A 17613-nucleotide genomic window follows, 5' to 3' on the forward strand; every position below is an offset into this window, starting at 1 on the left:
ATTCCATTTATTAATAAAGTGTTAGAATTACTAATAAATTGATTACTTTCACAGAAACTATGTCTCTCAAACTTTTAAATACCACCCAGAAGCATTTATTGAGTGCTTATTATGAACTAACATATTGAACTATTGTGCTTGTTATTAAGTGCTTGCTAACTGTGGCATAGTACAGAGCTGATGAAATCACCATGTGAAAGAGTATCCTGGCAAAAGAAAAGAGGACTTAAGACATAGTCTTGTGAGACTACTGTTAGTGAGCATGATATAGATGAATATTTTGCAAAGACATTGAGTAGGAGCAACAAGACAGGAAAGAGAAAAAAGAGACAGCAGTGTCAAAAAACCTAGAGAGGAGGAGATTATCAAGGAGGAACATTGTTATTTGCTGTAAGAAAGTGAAAAAGAATGAGGTTTTTGGGGGGAGGGTAATATTAAGTATCAAACCCTCTGGTTACCAAACTATAAATCCAACACAGGTACCACTATACCATAATGCTAAAGATAAAACCGCTATAAAATACTGACCTCTATACCAAAAGGGTAAAAGTCATCAAGCATCATCCTGTAATAAGAACTGTATATTGCATATCTGTATACCCCTAGTGGTATGTTCCTTATTCTTAACAGTTGCAATATATTCACTTTCTAAAATAAGATCATATTTTGTTGTTTGTTGTTTTCCCCCTTAAGGACATAGAGCTGCTCAAATTTCTCCCTGTATGATGACAGAGTTTCCTCCTCTGCTGTTAAGATGTTCCACTGAACACACTCTGAGCTTTTAAAAAGTTAGACCCTTATGGAGAGTTCCCCATTTCCTCTGAACCTGAAATGAGCTATGAGTTAACTAATTAAAGGGCTTACTTTCCCAAAAAATACCATCATTAACAATGAGTGTTTGTGGGGGCGGCTAGGTGGCGCAGTGGACAAAGCACCGGCCCTGGATTCAGGAGTACCTGAGTTCAAATCCGGCTTCAGACACATAACACTTACTAGCTGTGTGACCCTGGGCAAGTCACTTAACCCCAATTGCCTCACTAAAAACAACAACAACAAAAAAAAACAACAATGAGTGTTTGTTCCAAGTCAAACAAGTTTCCTGCTTCAGCTTTCACCTGGGCTACACTAGAGGGCTGAAACCACCCAAGAAGAAAATATACTTGAAGCCAATGAAGGCAAAATGTAGCTTAAAAAAAGAAGAAAAAAGTTGTCAATAGGCCAGGGTCCTGAAGAGTGCTCTCAAACAAAACATGTCACATGGAGCTTAGAGAGGAATTCCAGGACTTTGAGACAAAGCATGATCACCAGTGTTGTTTGAGGGAATTACAAGGACAAAAGTTTCTCTCTGTAAAAATTATACATATTACTTTGTGCCTCTGTGACAGTGATTACATTTCTTTTTTAAGTCAAAAATTTCAGTAGTTAAATCAATTGTGAAATTAGCATTTTGACAAAAAACTTGTCCTTTCCATTACTTTCATTTCTAAAAATACATATTTATATTTTCGTGGGAATTTATACTCACAGATGATGCCAGAAATATACTACTAACCCAAGTGCACAGTCTATGGAATGAAATGTATACAAATTCAGCAAAGGAGAAACCCATATCATCCTTTTCAGATCAGGTAATGGAAAAAGAAAGCTAGACCATAATTTAAAGTCACAGGAAGCTACTGGTGCTGTTAAATGTGGGATGTACTACAAAGCTGCAAAACAGTCTCTCATTCAACAAGGCAGGTCTTCAGTCCCCTGCCCTGTGCTAAAACAAGAAGTTTTCTTCTTTAGCTAAAGAGGATGAAAGGTAGCATGAAGCTTAGTCAGAAGCCATAAGCCATGGACAAACTGGAAGGGAGGATGTTATATGGTTCCAAAGGTCTGTCATGCTGGGGTGGGAGTGGGGATAAGCTCCCACTCTCTATAAAATGCTCCAATAGCAAGCTTCTCAAGTAGCCTCTGAGTACTGAAGCCCAACTTCTGGCCTTCTCATGGTGGAACTGTTTCCACTAACAGGAGAAGGGGTGAAGGCAAGTCACTGGCGCCTTAAAAACCAGTTGCTTCAGTCAGGTGGGGCTCATCAGCCTTGGCAGCCAACTCGCCTAGGGGAAGGAACCCTGATTTTAAATGGAATCACCAGTTTTAGGTGGGGTAAGAGAAGACAAAACATTCTCTTCAATTTTGCAATGACATAGTTTAGGTTCTGAATAAAGGTGGCAGAATTAGGGGAAGACATTACATGGTCCCTTTTAGTCCTGTAAGTTTCTCTATAAACTGACAAATTATTACTAAAAGCTACTTTCTTTGTGCTTTAATTGAACATACAGCTTATGAATAAAATATGGTCTTATAGATTTAGTCCAGAAGTGCTACCAAATGAGAAAAACCACCCTCCAATTTATATTGCGAGCACACAATAGTATGGTATGATGCAGTTAAAAGTCAATTCCTAGAATGAGGCAGTAATAGATAAAAAGTGCTGTGTTCACCAAAGGCACATGGGGTTTCCACTAGAGAAACAGGATCATACAATCACAGAGCAGTGAGAAACTGTCACTCCTATAAATGGCATCAAAAGGGACTGACCTGAGGGTAAATGCCTGTGGCTCTTAATATTTTTTGCCATTTCCCTACTCCACAATGTCCATAAACACACACAAAAATATCTAAATAGGAAGACCAAGCAAACTTCTATCTCATTTACTTCTATTTTACTCTTCTTATTGTCTACTAACTTTAACTAGAGGTGGTACGGATGTTTGTTCGATTGATGATTTTTTTTGTGTGCATGTAAACTCACCTCTGGAAACTTTTTAGGCATAGAACAGATCAATGTTCAATTCAGGGGCATTTCCCCTGGGAGGAGGATGAGGCAAAGGAAATAATCTTGAGAAGTGATTTTCTGGGGATGATAGAATCTGAAATACCCCACCCTTATCTTTTAGGCATAAAAAGGTTCAAGTGCAAACTCAGGATTATGAAAGCGTTACTTGACATCTGCTCCTCTGGTCCCTGAAGAACTGTCCAAGAAGAGAAACACTCTCTATGGGTAACTGATTATCTGCCTCTGCAAGCATTGTGTAGTCTCTTCTACCTATTCCAAATAGCAGATAAAAGCATAGATGATGGATAATCAAACATCACTTACATTGGCGATGTCTTCATATGTTTGGAGCCAGTTCTGATTTGGAAATTAGAATACTATTAAGTCACTGGAAAGATGTCAGTATCATTTTTAGTAGCATTTCTAATTATTAAGCAACTTGGGCTGCCTTAAGGAAGAATGTCTTAGAACATTATCTGTTCTAATAATGTTCCCAGGGGAAAGTGAAAAATGGACCCCACAATAAGGTAATCTACATTCTTCTTTCCCAAACAAATTTTAAAAAAAAGGACCTACCCCCCCCAACCCATATGCTTTGGATAATTCTAAAGGTAAATAAATGATTTTTGCAGATACTCAGTTGCTGGCTTTAAAAACAATCTTGTAGCAGTCCAGAACATGTAAAAATGTTATTTTGCATGGCTAATTGCTAGAAGAATTTGGGTTTTGAAAATTGATCTTTTCTTCCCATAATGGAAAAGGGGGCAGACTTTCAAAAACACTCCAAACTATTTTTATTCACTCTGACCAAAAAGAAAAAGGCTCTTTCATTTTCAATCAAAGTAAAAATGAAAAAAATCTCTCAAGGATGAGGACTAATATATCAAGTTTCTATTTGAAATGCATGTTTTTACTTTTAAATATAGTGTCATAAACATGATGCTATTGTAATCCAAATTGAATTCTAATTGCACTGCCAAATACATGTTTTTCTGTCATGCAAATAGCATCTTTTTTTTAAAACATGTATTTATAATTTACTCTAAGGCAGTTAAAAAAAACCCAACTAGCTTGCTTTTTGGTTCCCTGATTTGTATAACTGTTTTGAGTTCATGGAGATTACAGAATTATATATAAGTCTGAATTTAGTTGGACCAAGGGTCTATTGGGACTCCCACTCAGTACTTACATAACCAAGAGGGTGATTTGCCAAACTAATTTACCCACGGGAGAAATGGAACAATAATAACGGGAAATTGGTCTTGACTAATCAAATGTGATTTACTTGTTCTCCAAAGATTTCCCATGTTCAGAAGTGTGAGAACAATTGTACAGAAAGAAGGACAAAGAAAGTACACAGTGAACTTCAAAGCAAGGCAGGCAGGAGGGAAAGGGGTACAGGGAGGGAAGGAGACACACAAACCCTGTTCCTTATTAACTGAATATCTGTGCATACAATACTTCCCACACACTTTTCTCAAATTATACCCCCAATGTCTATGGAAGTTATTCATAATTGCCTTGGAAAATTCCATGGGGACTCTCAAGTTAGATAATACCAGTAATCATGTGACTTGGAAACATTTTAAATGGCTTAGCTTTTGGGTAAAATGAGAAGTATCATACCATAAAAGAGGAGGGCAAATCATCTACCAATATTTGGGGTAGTTACTGTAACCTTTGGGGTTGGTCTGTACCTAAAAAAACCAACTGTTTATTAAGGCAGACCATTAGCTTCTTAATATAGAGCCCTGACAACACTCAGAACTTATTTAGAAAATCCTGAAGTGTGTATGTAATATAGTATTGATATGTATTCAACTACACATGGTATTAAGCAGCACAAAGAAAATGATGGAATTTGCAATTAGATCTGTCACCTGGGAAAATGTCAATCAAATATTTAGGAAAGAGTTTACAAGTCTGCAAGGTTGATACCACCCTCTGCTTCTGAGGGCATACAAATTAACCTGGTTCTTCAAAAGTTTCTGAAGATACCTAAATCAGAACCAAAGCCCCAATGTACAAAGAAGTGTTGTCTGGGGGTTAGAGTAACCGTCTGGTCCCAGAGTTAGGGGAACCTTGGGTGTGAAACTATCCTTTTATATCTTTTTAGCTATGTGATGATAGACAAATCAGCTTACCATTCTGAGATTGTTTTCTCATCTGTAATGATATTTAACATTTCTTTAGCGCTTTGTGCTTTAATATATAATTTCTATCATTCTCATTTAACAGGTGAGGAAACTGAGGTATGGTAATGGTAAGTTACTTGTTTGGGGTTATGGGGTGAATGTGACTAAAGCAGAATTTGAACTCAGGTCTTTCACATTACAAAGCCTGCACTCTATCCACTATATCATTCTATGCTTTTATTACTTACCTCACAAAGTTATTATGAGGTTAAAATACAATAATGGGGCAGCTAGGTGACTCAGTGGATAGAGCACCAGCCCTGGAGTCAGGAGGATCTGAGTTCAAATCCGGCCTCAGACACTTAACACTTACTAGCTGTGTGACCCTGGGCAAGTCACTTAACCCCAATTGCCTTGCCAAAAAAAAACTACAATAATGTATGTACAGCATTAATATAACATCAGTTGTTATTATCTAATCTATGCAATCAAAACCTACTGATGATGGTATTTTCAATTTGGAGTCAGGTGGATATAAAAAATATAATTTATGATCAAAAATGTTCTCCAAAATAGTTGTATAAAAAATAAGTCAACTTATATGCTGAATTTTCTTAAGCACTGGGACTGGTAATGGAGGTCAAGTCAGAAGACCTGGGCTCAAAGTCTGACTTAGTCATTCATTAGCTTCGTGTCCTTTGGAAAATTACTTCATTTTGGGGCCTCCATTTCCTCATTAATAACAAGAAAGAGTTGGAATAGATTCTAAGACCCCACGTAAGCACAGAGGTGCTAATGAGCTAATGATGGAATCAGGTGAGATAGCATACATCAAATACTATGCAAATTTAGCAGTGCAACATAAATGCAAGCCATTGTTAACCGATTTATTATTAGAAGCTACTTTTACTTTTCAGCAAGGTGAGTTGAGAAAGGAGAGAAGAACTTTTAGTACAAGTCATTAATCATTCCAGCAGTCTCCAGCTTCTTCTTTATAGGGATCTCTCTGAGCTAGGGAGAGGAGATTATGTACTATATGCACTCACAGCTGCCATTTAACTGGCCTAACCAACATATCCCCTTGCCAAAGGCCCTTGCTGGGGTGTCTGATATAGCATTTTATTTGTTTGCTCTTCAGTTGTGATGTGGGTAAACTACGTGTGGCAGCATTAGTCAACTGGAATTTCAACAAGATGAAGCATACTGTCTGTAGGCTCAGTACACGATCACTCTCCTTCAGTTATGTGTTACTCTTTTTTCCAAATGAACACAAATGTTGCTGTGATGAACAAAATACAAAATTCAATAAAAAGCATCACTGATTTCGTAGTAGGGTTTTTTTGGTGGGGCAATGAGGGTTAAGTGACTTGTTCAGGGTCATACAGCTAGTAAGTGTCAAATGTCTGAAGCCGGGCTTAAACTCAGGTCCTCCTGAATCCAGGGCCAGCGCTATATCCACTGTGCCACCTAGCTGTCCCCTTTGTAGTAGTTTTTTTTTTTTTAATGTGACTGTTCTCTCCTTTTTTTTTTTTTACATCACCTACATTTCCATCCACCACCCAAATAGTCATCTTTTTTTTTTTTGCGGGGGAGGGGCATGCAGTTCAGAAAAACTAACAAACATACAACCAAACACAACATTATATACAAAGCCTAGAGTAGCTTTCTGTCATATATTTTCTCAAGAACTAGCACCAGAACTACTATTATCTCCTGAAGCTCCATGTTTTTCCTCAGGTGGGTTCTCATTGGAAACCACTTCTCTAGACATAAGTTACAAGGGTGAAGATTAACTTGCAATCAGAGTTTGTTTTCACTTTGGCTTCTTTATGGGCTACTTCCTCTTTTTTAAAATCATAAAAGTATTTTATGATTTTCCAGTTATATGTAAAGATAGTTTTCATCATTTGTTTTCCTAAGAATTTTAGTTCCAATTTTTTCTCCCTCCTTCCTCTCTCTCCTCCTTCCCCAAAATGGAAAGCAATATGATATAGGTACAATAATATTAAATATGTTTCAGCATTAGTCATGTTGTGAAAGAAGAATCTGAACACAAGGTAAAAACCTCAAAAAACAAAAACAAAGGTAGAAACAGTATGGTTCTATTTGCATTCAGAATTCATGGTTCTTTTTTATGGATGTGGAGAACATCATGAGGTCTTTGGAATTGTCTTGGAATGGGCTATTTCCTATGGCCCTATATTTACCCTATGTATTCTACAGCTCAGTTGTTGTTTTTGTCATTTTTTAGTTGTGTTTTCCTCTTTGTGATCGAATTTGCGGTTTTCTTGGCAAAGATACTAGAATGGGTTGTCATGTCCTTTTCCAGCTTATTTTACAAATAAGGAACTGAGGCAAACAGGGTTAAGTGACTTGCCCAGGTTCACACAGCTAATTAGTTTAAAGCCACACTTGAAATCATGGGGAGCAGTCTTACTAACCCCAAGCATGGCACTTTCACCCCTGTACCACCTAGCTGTCCCATTTTCTATGGCATTGCTGGCTAAATATAGGAGACCTATAGTTGACTATAGTTGACTGAATGAACTTTTCTAATGTTCAATAACCTACTACATAACTTTCTTCATTATGAGGGTTTAATTGGTAGGAGGATATCACCAAGGATCCATGAGGCTCTGAATTTAACTTCCAGTTCAACATATTTTTCTGAACAGTAATAATTTCATTTCTAGTCTTCTTCTATTGACCTTTGCCCCTTACTTTTAAAAATTAAACATTTTAGCTAAATGCACAATAGCAGCTTTATTTTTATTATTCTCCTAGTAAGTACCTCTATAAAGACATTTCCCAGCTTTTCAAATGTACCAAAACATTTTAATGCCAACCACAGCCATTTTCTTTTTTAAATCTATTTTTAGACAAATTAGTCACCTCACAGTAGGTATCAAGATGCTAACATGGCAAAGAATTAGCTTTCTGTCTCCTTCAAGAGAATTTGGTATCATTTGGGAGTATTGTGGGGGCCAGAATGAAGAACTTATTCCATTGTAGTTTAGTTTTTCATGAGGAACAATCATATTTTCTAACTTGGCAGATATTTCCCTGTTTTTTTTTTTTTTTTTTTAGTGAGGCAATTGGGGTTAAGTGACTTGCCCAGGGTCACACAGCTACTAAGTGTTAAGTGTCTGAGGCCGGATTTGAACTCAGGTACTCCTGAATCCAGGGCCAGTGCTCTATCCACTGCGCCACCTAGCTGCCCCTCCCTGTTATTTTCATATGTTTCACCTACCTCTGAAATGTGGAACTTCTCCAATTTGATTGTAGGAAACTTACCCTGCAACTATCAACTAGAAATGACTCTCCAATTAGGGAGAGTCCAAAAAAGGGCCAAGCTGAGGCCTAGAGAGTTGGTGTGACTTGCCCAGGTTCACATAGAAAGCAAATTAAGGATTTATCACAGGTCTTCTGAACAGATGCTCATTTGGAGGCCATGTGGAACATGGCAGAGGGCAATGTCACCCCCCAAATCCCTCAGACTTATAAACTAGGAGTTATCCTTGATTCCTCATTATCAATCACTCCCCATATTCAATATGTTACCAAAACCTTTAAAGTATGCAACATCTCTTGAATATACCTCTTTCTCTGAGATGACTTTGCCACCACTTTAGTGCAGATCCTCATAACATCACATCTGAATTATTACAATAGTCTAATGATGAGTCTGCCTGTCTGCCTCAAATCTGCCCCACTCCAATCCACCCTCCATTCAGCTCCCCAAGCGATTTTCTCAAAGCAAAGGTCTGACCACGTCACTCCCTTACTCACTCAATAAACTGCAAGTGCCTCCTTGTGACCTCTAGGATCAAATACTAAAGCCTCTCTTTGACACTCAAAACAATTCATAACTCAGACCATCCCTAACTTTCCAGTTTTCTTTTATCTTATTCCCCAAAACATACTCTTCAATCCAGTGACATTGGTCTCCCTGCTGTTTCATGAAAAAAAGATACTGCATCTCTTTGCTCTAGACATTTTCTCTGTCTCCTATGCCTGGAACATTATCCTTCCTTATTTCTGCCTACTGGCTTCCTTTGAGTTCCAACTGAAATCTCATCTTTTACTGAAAGTCTTTCCCAATGCTTCTTAATTCTAATACCGTTCCCCTCTTAATTATTTCCTACATATCCTACATATAGCATGTTTGTATACAGTGGTTTGCATGTTGTTTCCCTTGTTGGAGTATAAGCTCCTTGAGGTCAGGGGATATATTTTGCCTTTTTGTATCCTCAATGTTTAGCACACTGCCTGCCACATAGTAGGCTCTTAATAAATGTTGATTGATAGATCTTTGGAGTCAGAGGACCTTAGATTGAATTTTAGCTTTGCCACTTGGGTGACCTGGGCCAATTTATATCTACTTCCTGGGCACTAGTTATTTCATCTTTAAAATAAGTGTGTTAACATATGACCCCAATGTCAGTTCCAGCTCTAGACTTTTGATTAAATGTTGCAGTCTCCAGAAAGCAAGCATTTCTGATCTCAGCTATACTTAAACTTCTTTGAGACATATAGCTTCTGTTACCAGTCAGGCAATCAAACCCTTTCCAGCTTGTTACAATCTGCCTAAACACATGCTTTCCAGGCATGACCTTGGGGACTCAGATTCCCTTTATGCTATAAAGAGATATTGGAGACCTGCATAAGATCTGATGCAAAAAAGAAAAAAAAATGCACCAGGTTACAGTGTCACAATATAATGCAACACAATTCAGTGCCACAAACCAGTAGCTAGGAATCCCAAAAGAGGTGAGAAGAGGTAATTAAAAGTTCCCAATATGAGACAAGAAGTTCCAGCTGCCTGGAAATTAAACTTGGAGAACTTTTAAAAAATTTCCTTGTATTAGCGTTTCACTCCCTCTTTATTATAAGCATTTCATTCCATCACTTTTCTTTACACCTTGGTACAATTTTTACACTACCACCTTAGCTAAATGTGTTAATTAGTCCTCCCCCTATATTTATAGTACTCTGCCAATGCCAATTCGAGGTTTGTCAAGAGTTTTCCCCTCAAGAACCTCTAAGGGGAGTATCCTTGATTTACAAAGCTTCAAGTCTTCCAAAGCTTTGCAAAAGTCCCAAATTCCCTCAGGAATGAGCCATCCTTCAGCTGTCTCTCCACATCCAGGCAGATACTGATGTTTGTGATCATAACATTGCTGCATCACACATGACCCACAATCTTCTTTTGCATAAGCAAGTCTATGGATTTTTCCTATTAAAAATGTAGAGATATATTTTTTAAAAGTCTGGGAAATTAAAGTTCAAGCACTTTTTCCCCAATAGGGAGATTTCTTTTGGGAGCCATGATTTAAATTGGGACCACTTAAACACCTTTCTTTTGTTGCTTAGTAACCTTGTAAAGTAGATGCTAGATTAACAGTGTTTTAAACATAACCCAACCCAGAACCCTTTACCTGAAAAGTACTGACCAGGTAATCTGAGTTTAGTATTTATTATTCCACATTTCTTCTTTCATATCTGTGACAGCGTGTTATCATATTAAAAGGGCAGGAGTTGGAGCCAACATAGAAATGATAGCAACTCCTGCTCCTAATCATTATTTGTTCTGTGACTATGATATAATCATTTCATCAATTTCAGCCTCAGTTTCATCATCTGTTAAAATGGGAATAGTAGTTCCCTTCAGAGGTCCATTATGAGGAAGAAATAGGGTAATGTATGTAAAGCACTTTGTAAACCTTAAAGCTCTATATAAATGTCAGTTATTATTATCATTACATTGCAAAGGTCAAACCTTAGGGACTACTGCATAATTTTTCTTTCTCAGATTCACCACCACAGCCTACTAAGTTTACAAGAGCTCACCCGGCCCAACCGCTTATTAGGTTTGAGAAACTATTTTTGTCCTTTCTCCTGCCCTAAAGCAAAACCACACATTAGTGCTTACACTCAGGTGCCACTTAGTGGTTCCTGTGTCATTTGTTGATTGCATTTTATTCCACCATTCCCTTTTTTCTTTTCTAATTATTGTCCTTCTTCACCATCATGCTAGTCCACTAGCTGCTCTTAACTCTTGCCTCTCTCCCTCATCCCACCCCAAGTCAATCCATTTTGACATCTCATAGATTCTGCCTCCACAGTATTTTTGCATGTTTACTTCTTTCTGTTCAGAAGGCCACCACCATAGTTCAAGCCCACATAACCTCTTATTTGGATGTTAAAACAGTTCCTAACTGGTCTCTCAGCTCCTAGTCTCTCATCTCTCCATTCCATACTTCACATTGTTATGCCTAATTGTCATACCTAAAATTTGGATGTGACCATATTGTTCTCTCACTTAAAAATTTTCAGTTGTTCTCTATTGTCTCGGGGATACAAGACCATGACTGTGGTATTTACGTCCTTCTACAATCTACCTCCCACTTAGCCCTCAAGTCTTATTTTCTATTATTTCCCTCTGCTTAAGTCAAACTAACCAATATGCAGATTTCTTTCTCCTGTTCTTGTGCTTTACCCAGGACCTCCCCATTTCTGAAATGTACTCCCTCTTCTTCCTTGTAGAATCCTTGAGTGCCTTCATAGTCTACTCTTTTATTTCAATTTCCTTGTTGATGCCCTCCTCATGTAGCCTTGTTTCCCAATTCATCAGACCCCTCAACATCCAAGACATCCACATTCATTGCACCTCTGCCACAGACAGGAATGGTCAGACCCCTGATCTTGTCTTCGGCTACAAGTGCTTCACCACCATATCAGGAGTTCGGATATTCCTATGTCTGATCACAACTTCCTATCCCTCTATCTTTTCCTGAGCCTTGCTTCTCCTAATCCCATTTTCCAATTCCCCTGCTATCTCCAATAATTCCTCCTCTTCTTCTGTCCCAGTTAGCTCCCCTATTCTTGTCCTACTTTTATCCCTTCGAAATTTTAATCTGTTAACCAGTTTAACTTTGCCTTGTCCCTTGTCCTCTTCTCCTATTGACAGTCTTACTTTTCTAAAGACCAGCATTAGATTATCCCCATCTGCCTTTTTGTTCCTGTACACATGCTGTGGAAAGAAGAAGAAATATAATAATAACAACAACAGTAGCAGCATTAATATACAGAACTCTAAGTACATACAGCAAAGAGTTTTTACATATATTGCCTTATTAAATTCTCACAACTTTAGAAGGTAGGAGATTTTATTATTCTCTTATCTCTCTGTCAACTTTTATAACCAATCATTTGGCAAGTTTTATTGATTCTACCTTTAACATAAATTTATTATATGTCCCCCTTCTCTCTATTCAAATCATAGTTACCTTAGCTAGACCCTCATTGCCTCTCATTTGGACTATTGCAATAGTCCTCCTGCCTCCAATTTCTCTTCTCTTTGATCCTTCTTCTAGATACCTTGGAAAACTAAGATCCCTAAACATGGTTTATGTCAATTTATTTCCAAGGGGAAAATGTATTGAGTTTTTCTTGACTTTAATTGCATTCTATTTCTTTCTCTCCTCTTCATTTTTTACTCTTTTTGCTTCTCCCCCATTAGCAATTTGCTATGACATTCATGGATATAGCCTTCTCAAATCCTCCTGGTTCTTGGTGTGAACAATTTGTGATTTGGCCTGACTTCTCTGCCTAAAATGCTCACTGGATCTTGTCCACTATATGCCTTAATTGTGTGGTAGTTTCCAGCTATTAATGAGTTTATTTCATTATCCTTTTTTAACTTTATTGGATAGTGTGTTAATTGAGTGCAACCTTTCTCTTTTTAATTTGGACATTTAGAGTTAGTAATAGCTTCCTTGTAATCAGCTGGGTCCCTCCTTATTAATAAGCAGCTCTTTTACCCTCCTATAATTGTGGATTCCCATCTTTATTTAAAAACCAGTTTGGGAAAACAGCTCCTCTCAGGCCTAAAATCTGAACTCATAATAGCAAATGGTCATTTATCTGCTCAATAAAGATGTATTAGTGCTTCTAATGTTTACCATTGTGGTAAAAAAATATGAAAGGTTTTTAACAGTCGGTTAGGATAACTGAAAGACGCCAGTTTTTGAAGGACCACCCTTTTGGGGAGGAGACAAACAGTCCGCCTGCTGCGCAGGTCAGACTGCTTGCAGCGCACTCGACTTCCGGGGTGGAGAGAACGGAAGTGGGGCTTTTGCCTGCTCGGCTGGTCTCCGGATGGCGCGGCACAGACAGTCTCTCTCCAAAGGTGGCTTTTCGGTTTGGTGAGTTTTTATAAGGAATATAGACTAAGCTGAGACTTAAGACGATTTGTATTGTGTTTCTACTTTCCTATCCTTCTAATCAACCTCACCTTGTGACTACCATAACAATAAAAGGTCTATCTAGAAAACCAAAAGCTTCTTCCATTTACTAGTCTGGGAGATAAATTAAGGGAAAGGTTAAGTAGGGGAGATTTATGATCTAATATCCAATTTTAAATCTCACAACATCCTTTGATTTGTTCTTATAGGAATAAAAAGAAGTATAAAACTTGCTTCCTGCCCTCAAGAAAATTACAATTGAAATTGGAGAATGAAGATTATCCATGGAAATATCACCCACTCAAACCATTTAAGTCTTGGTAGAAGACTTATTAAGTACAAGTCTCATTAAGTCCCAAAATAGAGGATACAGACTCTAAGAGGAATTTAGAGGAGAAAGAAATCAAGCAATTTAGGGACAACTGGGAAATTATGTTTGTTTTAACCTTGATGATTAAAAAAATTAAAGTTTGCTGCAATATCCCTAAGATGATATTTAAAAGATTCAAACTTATGAATATTAAGATAAAATGTCATTTGTAGCACAATAGAAATCATTGCATTCTACTTCCTCAGTCAAATAATTTCTTCAATCTCACTGCTGCTATTGATATTTTGAATTATCTACTAGCTTAATTTTTCCTATGTTGTATGTGGAGAATACTTTCATGGATATTATGTTATTGTGAAAACAACACTGGGAGCTACACTGGGTAAGGAGTACAAATATTCTTTTCCATTCTTTACTAATAAGGCAACTGAGACTCTGAAATTAATTTGCACTGTTTGTAAGTTTGAACCCAGGTTTCATGAGTCCAAATCCAATGGGACCCTAAAATTGTTAGAAGTGCTGCTATTATTAGGGGTGCCCTAGATACAACTTGCTTTGTCAAGTGAAATACTTCAAAGATCTGTGATTTCATTACTTGGGACTTTTCCTGTGATCACACTTTAGTAAGCTTCGCAGTGCAGAAACATTAATCATCCTGAGGCTGGCATGGATATGCACTGGTCTGGACCTAGCTAGGCTGATTCTCAATAGGTCATTCCTAGGCCATCATTCCAAGTTTTCCCAGCTTGGTAAACATCCCTTCATTTTGCATTCTCCTGGCATAGCCTTAAAATATCCAGAAGGAAGACTTCTGAGGCAGACTACATTCAATGGAGCAATATGAAATTATATCTTCATGGGGATAGAAACAAGGCTATAAAATACAATACATTCATTAATTAAGCACCTGCTATATGCAAGGAACTCTGCTGGGCACCAAGAATACAAAGACAAAAATGGAAGAAGACCTAATCCTGAATCAGCTTGTACTCTGCTGAGGAATACAATATTGCTATGCACAGGAAAGGAAAAGCAAGTCAATTTGAGGAGGGAATGAGCACTAATGAATTGGGAGAAGCAAGAGAGCACATGAGGAAAGGTTTCACCTAAGGAGTTGCATCCAAGATTAATCTTAAAGGAAGTCAAGTATTTTAAGGAACAGAAGTGAGTAGAGTATCCATTCCAGGAATGAGGAATAGCTTGCATGGAGACATACACAGTTATAGAAGATAAAATGCAAAGTGGGGTGCAGCTAGGTGGCATAGTGGATAAAGCACTGGCCCTGGATTCAGGAGGACCTGAGTTCAAATCGTACCTCAGGCACTTGATGCTTACTAGCTGTGTGACTCTGGGCAAGTCACTTAACCCTCATTGCCCTGCCCCCAAAATAAAATAAAATACATGGCTAGTGAACCAGTTTTCTGGAGCATGGAATTTCTGAATGGGAATCAGGTGAAATCAGTCTGGAAAAGTAGGTGAGCACCAAAATATGGAAGGCTTTAAATGCCAGGCTAAAAAGTTTGTTTTTAACCTAGAGGCTACTATATATTTGGAAAATCTTGTTAAGAATTTTTTTCCTATTTATACTTAAAAGTCCCCCAGAAAAAGTAAATGAATATATGATATAGTGATGATTTTTATAAGTTCTCATACAACATCAGAGAAAAATAAGGAAGCTAGTATAATGTTCTCAGTGAGGCTCTAAGAAATAAGAACACTTTCCTGGAAGACCATGAAGATCTTAGTATAATATGCTGAGGTTTTCCACTTAATTATATTGTAAGGTGTTATTCAAAGGTCTTCATGGCATTCTTTATTCAGTATGCCACAAAAGTCTATCCCTAAGGTTCTGTTCTGAACCCTGTTTTCTTTTCCCTCTATAGTCTTACACTTGGTAAAATCATCAATATCTATGAGTTCAATTATCATCTCTAGACATAATATTCAGATCTTTGTGGTCGGTCTAGTCTTTCTTCTGAGCTCCAATACCAAATCATGAACCACCCATTGGGCATTTTGAATGGGATTTCCCATACATACCTCAGATTCAACATCTCCAAGACAGAACTCTACTTTTCCACAAAACCAACCATTCCCAAACTTTCCTGTCACTATTGAGAGCACTACCGCCCTTTCAGTCATCCATGTTCACAACCTTGGTATCATCCTAGGCAATTCACTCTTACCCCACATAATCAATAAGTTTTTAAATCTTATTTATACTTCCATAATATCTCTCAAATTGGTACCTCACTCACATACCCTGGTTGAATCCCTCAGTAGCTTTCACTTGGACTATTATAACAGTCTCCTGTTTGGTTTCCCTACCTTATCACTTCTTTCTACGATCAATTACTGCCATCAAATGATTTTCATAGTGTACAGATTTGACCATGTTCTCCTGTTTTCACTAACAGGAGAAGAGGCAAAGGTGAGTCACTGATGCCTTAAAACCAGTCGCTTCGGGCAGGTGGGGCTGGTCAGCCTTGGCAGGCAACTTGCCTAGGGGAAAGAACCCTGATTTTAAACCTCTGCTGTCTTGCGGCTACACCCATATATGGGAAAGGCTTCGGGAGTTAACCCAGAGGAAAAATCAGGAGTCAGAGTACCTTAGGCAGTTGGATGTTGGATATCACATCCCTCTGGCAACTCCTGCGGTGGCACTGGTGCCAAACTATATTGGCTCTGCCTCTCCTTTGGATCCACTAATGTCACAGAGAGGGAAAACCTGCTGCATGGGCAACAGATTGTTTTCCATATTGATCTGCTCAGGCCAACGCCCTGGAGAGGACACTCCAGCACAGCCACACTGTGGCCTGTGGCTCTTCAAGGTGCTGATCCATGGTCGTGCTCGACTGATGGAGGCCTACTATTATTTTTTTTTTATTTTTTTTTTAGTGAGGCAATTGGGGTTAAGTGACTTGCCCAGGGTCACACAGCTAGTAAGTGTTAAGTGTCTGAGGCCGGATTTGAACTCAGGACCTCCTGAATCCAGGGCTGGTGCTCTATCCACTGCGCCATCTAGCTGCCCCAGAGGCCTACTATTATTTAACTGAAAGTTTTAATTTTAATTTGTCAACCTCTTAACAAAGCCAAGTAACTGAGAACAAAGCACAGGGGGAATAGGGTTTTGGCTGGATAAGGTGAGAAGGGAGAGAAAATTTTGGAATTTGAGGCAATTCCTCTTGTTGGAAAGTTTAAATGGTGCATTGCCCCGGATACTGAAAAATTAGAAAATATAGAAAAAGGTAGAAGAGGATAAAGTCTAACTGTATGTGCACACTTTGCTTCTAAATTTTCATTCAAGAGGCAGGGGCAGGAGTCTATGATGACATAGATGTTATGCTATGCTATGAGAACTTTTAGCAAAGGAAAATGGCCTTAGAGTCTGCCTTCACAGAACCTTTTAAGTGCCCACTTTTACCAATTAGTTGAGAGCTTAGAAATTGGAAAAGGAGAAAGACGTAAGTGCATACAAATGTATTTGCTGAGTCTGACCTTTAAGTTTTCTATTTGGTTTAAACTATAATAGAAAATATTATTTTTAACTTGTAGCTTTTCCCAAGGGATGCTAAAATGATAGGCAACTCCAAAAGACTCAACATGAAAAAAATGATCCAGATACTAGTCCAATATTTGCTTATGTATAATTTGAATCTGTTTTAAATGGTTCACAGATGGTTTAGAAAAATACAATTTTACATAATATTTTGTGTTGGGTTTTCATCCCTACATACTGGATTAGTCACTTTTTAACATCTATAGGGCAAATTATAAGAGTATTAGAGTTTATATGTTTCAGCTAAAGTTAAAACGTGGATTAAACCCTCAGCCAATTCAATAATTAAAATGTCAGTGCATACTGCTATTGTCAATTTAAAACATCTGTTTGCTTAAACTGTTTCCTTAGTTTATTAGAGTCATGGCCTTCTATTCCTAAAAGATAATGTGTTTCAGTTTCTCAACTGCACATCTTGATTTTTTGAAGTGGGGGCCTAACCCTCAACCGTGTTTTCACAGAATAATAGTTCTCAGAAAGCAAGCTCAGGATAATATTCAAGCCAACTAGATGATTATCAC

Source organism: Dromiciops gliroides, chromosome 3 (assembly GCF_019393635.1).
Source record: "Dromiciops gliroides isolate mDroGli1 chromosome 3, mDroGli1.pri, whole genome shotgun sequence".
Lineage (NCBI taxonomy): Eukaryota > Metazoa > Chordata > Mammalia > Microbiotheria > Microbiotheriidae > Dromiciops > Dromiciops gliroides.